This window comes from Centrocercus urophasianus, unplaced genomic scaffold (assembly GCF_019232065.1).
Source record: "Centrocercus urophasianus isolate 14NV4802_14NV808 unplaced genomic scaffold, USGS_Curo_1.0 seq_15, whole genome shotgun sequence".
Classification (NCBI taxonomy): domain Eukaryota; kingdom Metazoa; phylum Chordata; class Aves; order Galliformes; family Phasianidae; genus Centrocercus; species Centrocercus urophasianus.
The window spans coordinates 34,731,643-34,743,915 of NW_024884697.1; positions in this window are offsets into that span (position 1 = coordinate 34,731,643).

Below are 12,273 nucleotides of genomic sequence, written 5' to 3' on the forward strand. Positions count from 1 at the left end.
TTTTATGCCAACAGTTGAGATGTTAGCATGAACTGAAAAATAGGTGCTGGCAACTTATTGGGATTTTGGCTCAGGGTGGACTGTTCAGGTGGAGTAAATGTGAAGTGGGTTATGTAGTCACATGCTTTAAAATGCAGGTGGGTAATGAGTATTTTGATGGGCTTCTTTGTAAAGAAGTCATAAATTTCTAATGTCCAGAAAGATAATAGAGAAGCTGCTGTTATACTCCACCTTTGGAGGAAAAGAGTTTGCAAAGCAGCAGGAGGTAGATTTCAGTCCTTGTTAAACTGACACATGGCCTGGAACATGAACTGCATGACACCTACCTTGCCAGCTTTTACGTGGCATCCAGCGTGAATACAATTCTGATAACAAAATAACAGAGCAACAATGAAGCACTTCAGAGCCAAACAGCCTGGCTACCCCATAGGAGACAAAGTGGGTGATTTGAGACCAGCGTGGCACAAATCAAATCACTTTTATTTCCTATGAAATCAATTCTGTTTTCTGTTTCTTTTACAAAACACCTTCTGAATTGTGTTGCCATTTTATTTTTCCATGAGGATTCTAAAGAGATGTAAAAATTATGGAATGGCTGATGTGGCCATCCTGCCTTTTCTTTGGTGCCACCAAACTCTGTACTGACTTTTGCCATTTTTCAAGGAAGTAGAGTAATGCTGAAGACGTGATGCTGTGGTTTCTCAGGAGTTGGCAACTGATGGGTACACCTAAATATTACCCTCCTTTACTATCCCTCCCTGTTGGGATTGCTGACGTCAGAGATGCTAACAAGACCAGTCAACAGTAATTGAGTTTGAGGCTATGCGCACAGTGGACTTGCTACTCTAGAAAAATTTGTTGGGAGGCTCAGTTTGGTTGAATTCCCTTTTGCTGATTACTCTTGATAGATGATCGTGAGTAAAGTTACGAAAAAGCAGGTGTCTCACATCAGATGGGGACCAGGGAGTCAAAAATCTTCACTGCTGCAAAAACAGCACATGTTCCAAGAGGCGTCGTGCTGCCAGTGCCCGTCAGTTTAATTAGACCTAGCTCAAAATAGATTTCATAGTTGCTGGATTAAAAGGCTACATTTTACTCCCAGGTCTCAGCCCGGCATCTGTTTTCAGAGATATATCTGTGTCTGCAAGCGCAGGAGCTAGAGCTGCCAGTCAGGCATGCAAGGCCTGTTTCTTATTTCATTTGCAGGTATTTTTTAAAAACCTCATTTGCAATGTTATCTCCAGAGTAGGAATGCAGCACATAGAAGATGCAGAGGCATCAGGGCCTCATTGCTTCCTGCCAGTGCCAGGCAGCACAGTGAGTGCAGCCAAGAGAGGACTCCTCAGGTCCATGCTCATTGCTGGGGGCAGGAGTTAAGAAGCCACCTGAGCCCCAGAAAAGAGCTCCTACTCCTGTCTGCTCCGTGGCCTCAAAAAAACACCCCAGCATTCATCTGCCTTCTGTGACTTGCTTTTACAGAGCACCTCCTCAGGATTTGTCTGGGGGTGTTTGTGTGGTGGGATGAATTAATATACGCTGACATATGTGCAGGAAAGGTAATAGAGGTAGGAAGGCACAAAAAAATGATAATTTCATAGCTCTCGTTTTATATTTTTCCTGCAAGTATCTGGCTTGGCTTTGGCTTGAGAAAAGGCATGATGGAGGCCCACCAGTGCCATCCCTGTATAGACCAGACAGAGATGATGCAGTCAGCCTTTGCAGACCCCTCCTGCTGCAGGCCACTGCATGCACTCGGCTATTCTCAGCCATCCAGCACAGCCCTCTCCTTTCTGAGCTCAGTAACAGCCAAAGTGCAGCTGACCTGATGTGCACGTTTGCTTGTGGGCTCACCCGGGACAATTTCCCCATAGCACACTGACATGCAGAGGTGGGAGCCTGTTGAAGGTCTCAGGATGTATATGGTGCAGTAGGATACAGTTCTTCTTGCCCCACTGCTGGAGTACAGCCCTGCAGCATACACAGAGCTCTCAGCTGTAGCAATACAGCTTGTTTCAGAGCCAGCATGCCTTTAAATTCCTTAGCAAGTCTAATACTTGGGGACTATTAAAAACATCAACAGATCCCACAGACTTAAAAACATGAGGAAAGGGCATGAGCAAGCATGTGGTAACTGTCAGCAAGTATTGATTTTCTCACCACAATCTGAGCACACAATCAGGCATACTGAGGACGTGGCATTCCTATGAATTCAGTTTTGATACACCGTTTCTCAAATAGCTCTAGAGAAGCAAAACTAGGACTCTTTGCAGCTGAATAGGCTCGGAGTCCTGTATAATTCTCTGTGTTTTCTTGCCATTACCTTATTTCCAAAGGAGAGGAAGAGCGCTGTGTTCATGAATACGATGTAAAAGCTGTTCACGGTGCAATAGCTTGGTTTGCCTGAGTTGGGAATGAAAACCTGGTCAGAGGGAGGGAATTAAACCTCCAAAGTAATGCTTCTGATTTGCAGAAGGGAAAGGGGAAGTGCTAAGTGAATATAGGAAATTGCAGCATTATGCATTGTGAGAGCAATTCTTTCCATCCTTGTAGCTAATGGACTGAACAGAAAGTGAACAATTTGTTTCATACGGTGATTCACCAACACTCTGACAGCGTTTCCAATTCTGAGCTCAGTTTCATATTCAGTTCCCTGTTTACTAGTGAAATAGTACAATTATCTGTCTACCTCTTACATCTTACAAGCAGGCAAGGCTGCAGAATCTGGAAGGAATAAAAATAATGGTATAAATCCTGGCTGTTTAAGGCTGGAGGGAGGGGAAATGAAGCAAGTGTTATCTTTCCAATGGTTTATTGGAACTCTTGTCTAGAAATGAAGTTAAATTTCCTGGGAAAATAGGTGCAAAGGAAAAACTGCCAATGGAACTCAGTTTTCAATTTCTATTTAATGTTTTCTCCACTCAGGTTTGTGAAAGGAAATCACAAAACATTTCCTGTTTGAGTTTCCTCATCAAATTGTCAATAGTAAAGTGGCCAGAACTGTTACAGCTGAATTGGCCACACAGAGCTCTGGTAAAAATGGGATGTCTCTCCCAGAGGCATTTGGTGAATGTGCTAAACTGCTTTACAAGACAGGATGACATTTTTCTGCCTTTAACCCCAGTTTTATTTTGAACAGAAATCACTTGCTCTATAACAAGTTCCAGTTTTAAATCTGGAAATGTTTGCGAGCCTGCCCTGGCTGCATGTATTTCTTACTGGTGAGATCAGTGTTTGAATAAAGGAAAATCTTGGAGCATCTTCCCAGAAGAGTGTAATTAGTCACTTGTTAGTATCGACTATTTATGATGCATTAGAGCTCATCAGGGCTGTCTCCCAAGAGATTCTGTAAAAATATATTGTAAAGTGCCTTTCCCCAAGCATATACTGTATAAATTCAGTAGAGCTTTTAAAATTCAGTGGATTGAATAGAAGAAGGAGATGGTTATAAAGATAGTGATGAAAGCTATTAATAAGGGCAACGGTCTGTGTGGCTGAGGGTTTAGGAGTCTTATTTCGAATTACGTAGATAAAATACGCAAAAAGTAGAAGTCAGTGGTGGCAATTACCTGTTGCAGCCCTGTAGTGATGAGACTGATAGTTCCTGGGAGTATCTGAGTCTACACTTAGTGCCCACCATAAACAGTGAGGATGAAATTGTTGCTCAAAAATGCCTCTAGCCTGAGAGACATTTAAATTGGTGGCAGCGATCAGTGTAGGTGCTGAAATAGGAGATTCTCTCTGTGGTGGGCATCAGACGTGCCCATCTATCTGGGGATGGCACCCATCACAACCACAGCTTGAATTTCATCACAGCCAATTTGCACATTGTTCCTGGTGATCCGAGTGGGAACTCTAGAAGTATAATCTGTGAGAGCTTTCCTTGGTAAAGTTAACCTTGGGTAGTTAGTGTGTGTGTAGCAACCTGCATTGTTAGGTAACTCCATTCGATCTGATGAATCTCACACCACGTCCTTCTGACTGCAATAAATTCCAGGCAGATCTGGGCATTGGCTTGAAACTGAGTCCTGCCATTTTGTTAAGCTCTGGAATAAATCATATCTCTTGAAAAGACGAAAGAATTTCCCAAAGAGCTTCTGTGCTATGATGACCCTTTGCAGCCAGTTAGGTAACTTTTTGAGCTAAGAAGAAGAGATCATGATGGACCCATGACAGCCTTAAAGTCACTCTGGGTTGAATTTACACAAAGCCATTTCTGCCACTAGGGAGCTTACAGTAGATTTCTCTGGTTTCCCTTGTATTTCTGGGAGTAGAAAAAGGAAAAGAAACCACTAACTGGAGATGGCAAAAAAAAAAAAAAGTTTTCCCTCTGTTGGTAGGCAAGTGGTGCTAAGAGAAGCCTCTTGTTTCCAGCACCACCAAGTTTGGGAGAGTGAGTGAGGGGAGGTTTAGGTTAGATGTTGGGAAGAAATTCTTCACTCATAGAATGGTAAGGCATTGGCACAGGTTGCCCAGAGAAGCTGTGGATGCCCCATCCCTGGAGGCATTCAAGGCCAGGCTTGTTGGGCTCTTGGGCAGTCTGATCTAGTGGTTGGCAATACTACCCATGGCAAAGGGTTGGAACTAAATGATCTTGGAGTTCCCTTCCGACCCAAGCCATTCCATTGTGCTGTGATTCTATAACTGCTCCTCATTCAGCCTCCCTGGATTCTCATTCCCAGAAGTTGTCTCAGTCAGCTTTCATTCCTTGTGGTGCCTTCTAGCAGCCTTATTTTCAGTTGCCTGGGGCACTACGGCATGGTGAAAGGTGACTCATGTTTCTCTTTCAGAATATGACTTCATCTTTGCTACTGCAGAAAGCATCTTTTTTGCTTGCCGATTTCTGAAAAATGTTTTGTGATGAGATGACAGACAGTACACCTACTTTCACGTTTGCCAAAGCACAAGCAGCTTGCACACATCTTTCACTATTGGACATTTTCCAGCACAGGGATCTGTAATGCCCCAAGCCCTAACATCTATTTTTTTTTTTAATTTAAGATTAAAGCAAACAATCAAACTGATATTTATTTTATTGCCCTCCTTCCCTTCGGTGTTTAAATAGCCATTTCTCCTAATTAATCCTCTGTCTGGCTCCTCGGATGATAGAACTGAACTTTTATTTTTCAGTGTGTGTATGTATGTACACGTAAATTAACAGGAGATTATTTTCGGGGCAGATTTCTCCATGTTCTCCTACATTGTGACTGCTGCCCAGGGTTCTGCGAAGCTGCACGTGTGCTTATCGTGCAGAAAGCAGAGCAAACATTACATAACTAGCCCACATTGCCTACCAGATGCCTCAAAGTGTCCAAGACTTGTAGGAAATTTCTGTTTTCTTAGGTTTGCATCCACCCTGACTTCTGACGTTTTCCCTCTGATGCACTGTGACCTTGTTGTGGATGCAGAGCCTTCTGCTCAGTGCTTCATGGACAGATGGACAGTGGTGCCAGCAAGAGACTGCAGTATTCAGCCCGTTAGACTTTCGCTTGTCATTCCTCAGATGGATGACAACTGATTAGCTATAGCTAATGGTTTCAGACAAGTGCTTAACTAGACTTAAAGAAACACTGTCTCTGTGAAACAACACTCTTTTGATGGATATTTAAAACTTCACTTCTCTGCCAGATGGATGTATTAGTAACTGTAGTTCACCAGCTGATCACATCTCATAATTACAATTACTTGTCCTAGCCCAGGGAAAAGCTCAGTTCATTTGTCCAAGTATTGATTAACTGGTGTAGTCAAGATCGCTTTACTTCACAGCGGATGGATAGCCATTAATAATGTTATAATTACAGCACTGAAAATATGGTGATGAGGGGCTGGATTGGAACTTCAATAGATAAGGAGACAGGCATTGTTTTTATAATCCTGAAAAAAATTAAAGCTATTATATAAAAAGGGGATTGTTAACCCAGGGACCCTACTGGCAACAATGAGCTATTTGTGTTCCCATCTGCACAGATGGGTAACCTGGAGCGAGTTCCTGGGGCAAGGCCGGGAAAACATTTGCCCAAGTGAGACTTTGGGCTGAAAGGTGTGCAGGAGTGTGAGGAGGCAGTGCTGTACTTTGGTATCACAAAACCATCATGAATTGTCAAACTCAGCCATACCTGAGCAAAGGAGTGATGCTAGTTCCTGCTCCGGTGAGGCAGGGGAGAAGGAGTGCAGGGTCTGGCCCTCATGGAAAGTGCAGAAGTGCAGGGTGACACAAGTCCTTCCCTCTTCTGTCTTCCCTTGTGAACCTCCTGGCACTCACTGACGCCCATTGAGCAGGTGCTGCTGTGGGCTGGGATTGGGCAATCTCCAGATGTCCGCTCCAGTCTCAGCCATTTGGTGACACCAAGACTGGGGCATTTCACAAATGCTGCTAGTACATTCTAATAATGGTGCCGCCAGAAGTTTCACCATCTCTTTCTAAACCAGTGTAACATAATGTAAATTTCATCTAATTTTTGTGATAGGATTCACACCACTGTGTCTACTGTTTTCTTCTTTGAAGCATTTTCCATGCTTTTACTTGAGATATCACTGATCATTAGTCAGTAAGCTCTGTTCCTGACAGAGTGGGATCTCTTCTGATCTCCCACGAATGGTTTGAAGCAAAACAGAAAATACATTTTGTCCTCCTTATGCAGTTTGCAGGAATGCAGTTCTGCAAAAGAAGCCAGCAGTTTGAGGATTGTGTAGTTGGTAAGTTTATTTCTATCAGATCTCATAGTGAGCTGCACTCTCTATCTCTGCAGCTTCAAAGCCAGAATCTGACAGCTCCTACAACTCAGCGAAGGAGTCCTGTGAAAATCCTTCCACTGTGGACAAAGACCAAAAGAATTTTCTTTGTGTTTTAGGTCTCAAAGTTGAAAGTTCAAAGACTTGGGCACTTTGCCCTGCTGTGAGGGTGATGGAAGTCTCTTGGGTTAGGATTGCTTCTGGATAGTCACACATGGTACCTTGTTCTCTTAAACTTCTGTGGGAGGTAAGAAGTAGAATATGCACCAAAGATGTGGCTTTGTGGATGGGGTAAAAATGGAGAAAATTGTTATCAGTAAGGTCATATCTTCTGTTTTTTTGACCTCACTGTCTTAGACTTGACTTGTTCTCAAGGATTTGTTCTGAAATTATTGTTGAAACAGTCAGTTAATCTGATGTTCATCCATCACAAAGAACAAACGTGACCATTCCTACAGAACAGGTAATTGCCTGTGGATAGTATATGTGCTTTTATTCCTTACACAGCCTGTTCTTCCACACAGGATTGTATTTTTCACAATTTTGTATGTAAATTCACGCTTATCTCAATCTGTGTACACGTGAGCACATTTTGCTCTGCTGATAAGGATCAAGGGATGCATCCATTGCTACATACTTTATATTCAAACAAGCTAGAGGTTAATTTGATGCCGGGAGAACAGCTTTTAATTCTTCCTCTCATGGCATTAAACAACCAACATTAACTTGCTTTGCTAGCTCTTGGGGTCTATAAGGAGATGGTGTGAGCAAATTTGATAGCAGGTATATTGGCATGTGAATGTAAATCAGGTAGAGAGTTGTAGGAAAAAGGAATCTCAAGCTAAGGTGGTGTGTCATGTTTTCCAAAGGAAAAATGAAACAAATTAAGTTTGGGCTTTTTTGTTGTTGTTGTCACAGGGTTGATAGTTCCGCACTGTAGTGGATGTTTTGGAAATAGTAGGTAAGGAATTCTTTTATTAGTGGAAACATAGAGCTCTCCCTTGTTGCACTCTGAAATGTAAAATCTCTTTGCCAGTGCAAGTCTTTGTTGCTATTTATTTATTTCCACCAAAGACTGATATTCCCTTCATCTCCCACTCTCCTTAAAGTTCTCCAGAAAGATACATTCCCTCCTTTTTCCCTAATAGGATGCATACTCCGATAGCATATTTTTAATTTACAAAGTAATACTGGGAAGCAAAATGTAGACAAACAATATTCTGACTCACAGATACTGATTGTACACCCCCTCTTTACCACAGCCATCATCACTACAAAATTTTTATTGGATTTTATTGGTACTTGCAAAAGTTAAGAAGTTCCAGGGAATTTTATTTTCCTGTTAAAGCTAAGAAAAGTATCTCAGAGCTTGGAGCCCTCTTTAACAAAATCACTGCAAGCAGGTCTTTCTTAAATTGGCCAGATGACAGCATGAGCGCATTTGCTGAGTGCCACCGTGACAATCTGGGGAAAGAAGTGTCTCTTTGACAGACTCCAAACTATTTTGATAATTACAGGTGAAAACTAATAGCTTGCCTTGAGATCCTTGAGTGGCCAGGGCATGTACTTTCAGTAGGGGCTTCCACAGTACAACAGCTGCATTTGGTGATTCTGCTCTCTGGGGTGCTCCAATGGGCTCCCTAGGTAGAGGGCATTATAAACAGAACAATCAGGAAGTAATAAATGGAATGGACATCAATTCTGAAAGCTCCTGACCAGCTGGAGTTGAAAAACCCCATGCCAGCTATTGCAGCTGTGGGATAATCAAGTGTGGGCTGGGTACCTAACTAGACCTTCTGGTTGCAAACTAAAGTGATGCTCCTTGCATCCAAAAGTTGTTTATAATACTCCGTGATTGCTTCTCCCAATAACATTTTCATTTTCCACCCTCATATTCTTGTCTGTTCTCTGACATTTACTAGGCACTGAATCAGAGTATCAGTCTCACTATGGGGTGGAGCGGTGATGTTATTGTCACCTGCATCAACATCAGAGATGATGTCAGGCTGTCAGTTTTCTGTCCTTGTAAGAGTTAATTAAAGCAGTAGCCAATTGGTAGGATATTATCATGGCTTCAACAGGTCTTTCCCTGAATTTAGGTGCTAGGTCCAAAAAAAGGTTCTAAAATTTAGACTAAGTGTAGAAAGCTAAGTTCAAAAGCATGGAAATTGCCAGCTCCTTTCCTGCTTACACTCTAGAGGTATTTGAATTCCTTTAAGGAAATCAGCTCTGACTCTGGCATTCACTGATGCCTAAATCTCAGGAAACACCCATAAATGCCTTTGTTGGGGCTAGGAGTCTGCCTAAGTCTGACATTTCCCTGAACAAGTCTTCTGAAAGTGAAAATCAAGTTGGAATCAAGAGGACTAATTTCACAAAATTAGGCGTGCGTGATCTTTTCCATTCAAGGTTCAGGCAGGGAAAGCCATCTCCCTCTTTCTCAGAATACCAGTTGGGAGCAGAACTGGCCAAAGCCATATGATGATTTTGGTCTTCTGCCCGAAAAAAGAGAGCCCAGCACCTCTCACCTGGGTGGGGGACATCCCAGCCACTGCTGAGCATTTCCATCTTTCCCAAGAGCTATGACTCTGTGTGTCAGCAATTGGAGGGGGCAAATGAAGCTGGACTGTTAGGACGTAGTTATCTGAATTTTACCTTTTCTCCCTTAGCTTAGCAACCGCTGCTCTGAGTGACTTCCTACAAGAAGTACAGCAGGAACCTAAATTAATGTCTTTAAAACTGCCGTCTTATTCTGGTAAGATAATTCTCAGACTAGAACTACTCTTAAAAGAATACTAAACTGTAAAAACAAGAGCATGGATCAGATCTGTCCAGAAAAGTTCCTTTACTTAGAGAGAGGCTGCAGTTCTTCTCTGTAATTGTATGTGAAATAACTTCCTCGTGTCCAGGTATCAGGCTATTTGATGTGTTAACAAGGCTGTTGTGATAGAGTCATGGAGCACCAAATCTAAGCTTCTATTAAAACAAGTGCATTTCTAACCATTTTGTTTGCCAAGAAAACCTTCTCACAGTCTAATTAATGTAATGTTGTCTGTCTGAGCCTGCAGACAGCCTTAACAGAATAGCATGAACCCTTCCACCCCATTCATCTCAGTGAAGTGCCAACTTCACACTCCTTGGCTTCACTCAATGTCAGTGCTACTTGTTTTATTGCTGAGTGTTTTATCAGAAGGTTTGGAAGGGGCAGGTGTGCTGGGACATGATGAAAAGGGTAAGCACAAAAAAAAAGATCAAAAAGAGAGAAAGGAGAGAAAGGAGAGAGAAAGGAGAGAGAAAGGAGGAGAAAGGAAAAGAAAGAAAGAAAAAGAAAGAAAGAAAAGGTTGAAAATGAAAAATAAAACACACTGGTTGTAAAGATGGAAATGTTTTCTCCACTTTCTACATAGTTTGGAAGACTGGGGGTCCTCAATTCTTTCTGCCACACTTAATGGATTGGAATTACATATAGATTTTGGTCTTTTTTTTGAGTTATGTTCTGTTCTTTAGATGCCTGTACTACACGTCCAATGCTTTGCCACATGTGATCTCTGATAGGTTGTGCGTTTTGTAAAACATACCCTCAAATGATTTGAAATTCATTGTTGAGGCATTATGTGTATTTTGAGGGGAAGGCTTAATTCTTGGAAGCATATGAATCATGATTACCAAATGGAAAGTGCAAAGAGGGCTAACGGTGAAAGTCGTGAAGAGTGAACGTATTCTGTAGTGCTTGGATATGAATGCACATTGTAGCAGAAATGCTAAGTCATGGCCTGAACCAGTGATTGAGCACATGGTGGGAAGGCAGGGCCAACTCAGGGGAACTCGGGTGCATGCAGTGCACCTCAGTGACCAGAGAGGTGGAGCCAGGGTTCACCCCCATCCCAGACCTCATTTAAGGTTGGAAGTGGAGGCAAGGTTATCTTGCTGTAGATTCCTGCATATCTGAGCCCTTCTATGGGTGAGCAGATTCTTTTCTTTGTTTCTGTGGCTATGGCTGCTGCATTTGAGCATATTCTCACTTACTGCAGCCTAGAGCTTTTCTACTATGCAGTCATTGCTTCCCTTTTCATTGCATTACAGCATTACATATGTTTAATATAACTTCTTAGCTTAGCTTTCTGACAGTCAGGGCTGGGAGGACACTGGGAGGAAGACCAACTGCACATCAGCTCTGGGCCTGAGGAAGTACAGTGGTTGCAAATACCTTTCTTGAGATGTTTATATGGCTTCCCTCTCCTTGATTTGGCCTCTGCCTCCTGCTGTGTTGCGCTTGAGCTCTGACTGCTGCTGTCCCCCATTGTGCCATGGTTGGGCACTGACCTGTTAGAGGTACCAAACATCCTCTGCATCTGGGTGAGGGACTGAGACTTTCAATGACTGCAGAGCAAATGGGAATATAAGATCTGGTTGGCTCCTTCAGGAAAATTCCTTCAAGGGCCCTTCATGTGTTGCACTACTGCTGATGCTGGAACAGCTGTAACTGTCAGTCCTGCAAAGCAATCTAGCTGCTACTTGTCCATCTGCCTTGTCCCACTTTCTGCTGCACCAACCTGTGTTGTCATGGAGAGCAGCGTGAGTAGGTCTGTGCAAGTATCCTGAGTGCTGCTAGTTGGAGGTGTTGATGTTGGCACTGACTTCTGTCCTGTATCCAAAATGCACCAATCTGCTTTTGGCTTCATCTCCATCAGAGTGGCACCCTTCCTGTGTAGTTCTCTTGCAGAAGGTCTCGCTTGCCCCTCTCTTCCCGTCAGCAGGTTTTCAAGATACTGCAGTCAACTGCTTTTCTTCATACCTGGATGAGACTACCCACTCTTAGTTTCCACATTTCCTAAGTCCTGCTCATGCTCCGTAGCTGAAGTGAAACAGACCTGGCAGCTCTGGGGACTGTGACTTGTGAAACGCTTTTACTCTAAGGCCTCTAGCACAGATGCTGCAGCTTCATTTGTGCTTGAGCTTTGTTACTTTTGTAATGAATGCCCATAATGAATGCCCATGATTTCTCTCCTCACAGACAGAAAAATTCAAGAGTCACAAAGTATGGTTCCACTTCCTTGGATGAGGGATGGTTGAGGAGGCATGGGCTCTGAAGGGGAGATTGGCTTAGGAGGGAGTGTTGTTTTTCTGAGCAAGGCCAATCCAAGCTGGGGAGAAAAGGGCATGGGGAGATGCAGGGAGAGATGGGGCCTGGAAGGACTGTGAGGGGAGGCTGCCAGGTCTGTCCTTCATCACATGGATAAACAACCCACATAGCAATGACAATAAATAGTTTTGTGAAGAGCTAGATCAGCTTTTAAGGGAGAAAATGGCAGGAGATGTAACTGCAAATTGAAGAGGAAAGCAGCTGAGATGGGTTTCCCTGATGCTGTCTGTCCTTTATTTGGCAGCGGCTCGTTTGTGAGGTGGGAAAAAAAAAAAAAAGCAATCAAGAATAGTTTATGATGCTAAGACATTTCAATGACTTGCACTCAGTGAAAATCATCGATGCTCCCACTTTAGCTAGATTTTGCTACTTGCAGTTGAAAGCATTTCACTGCCTGAAGT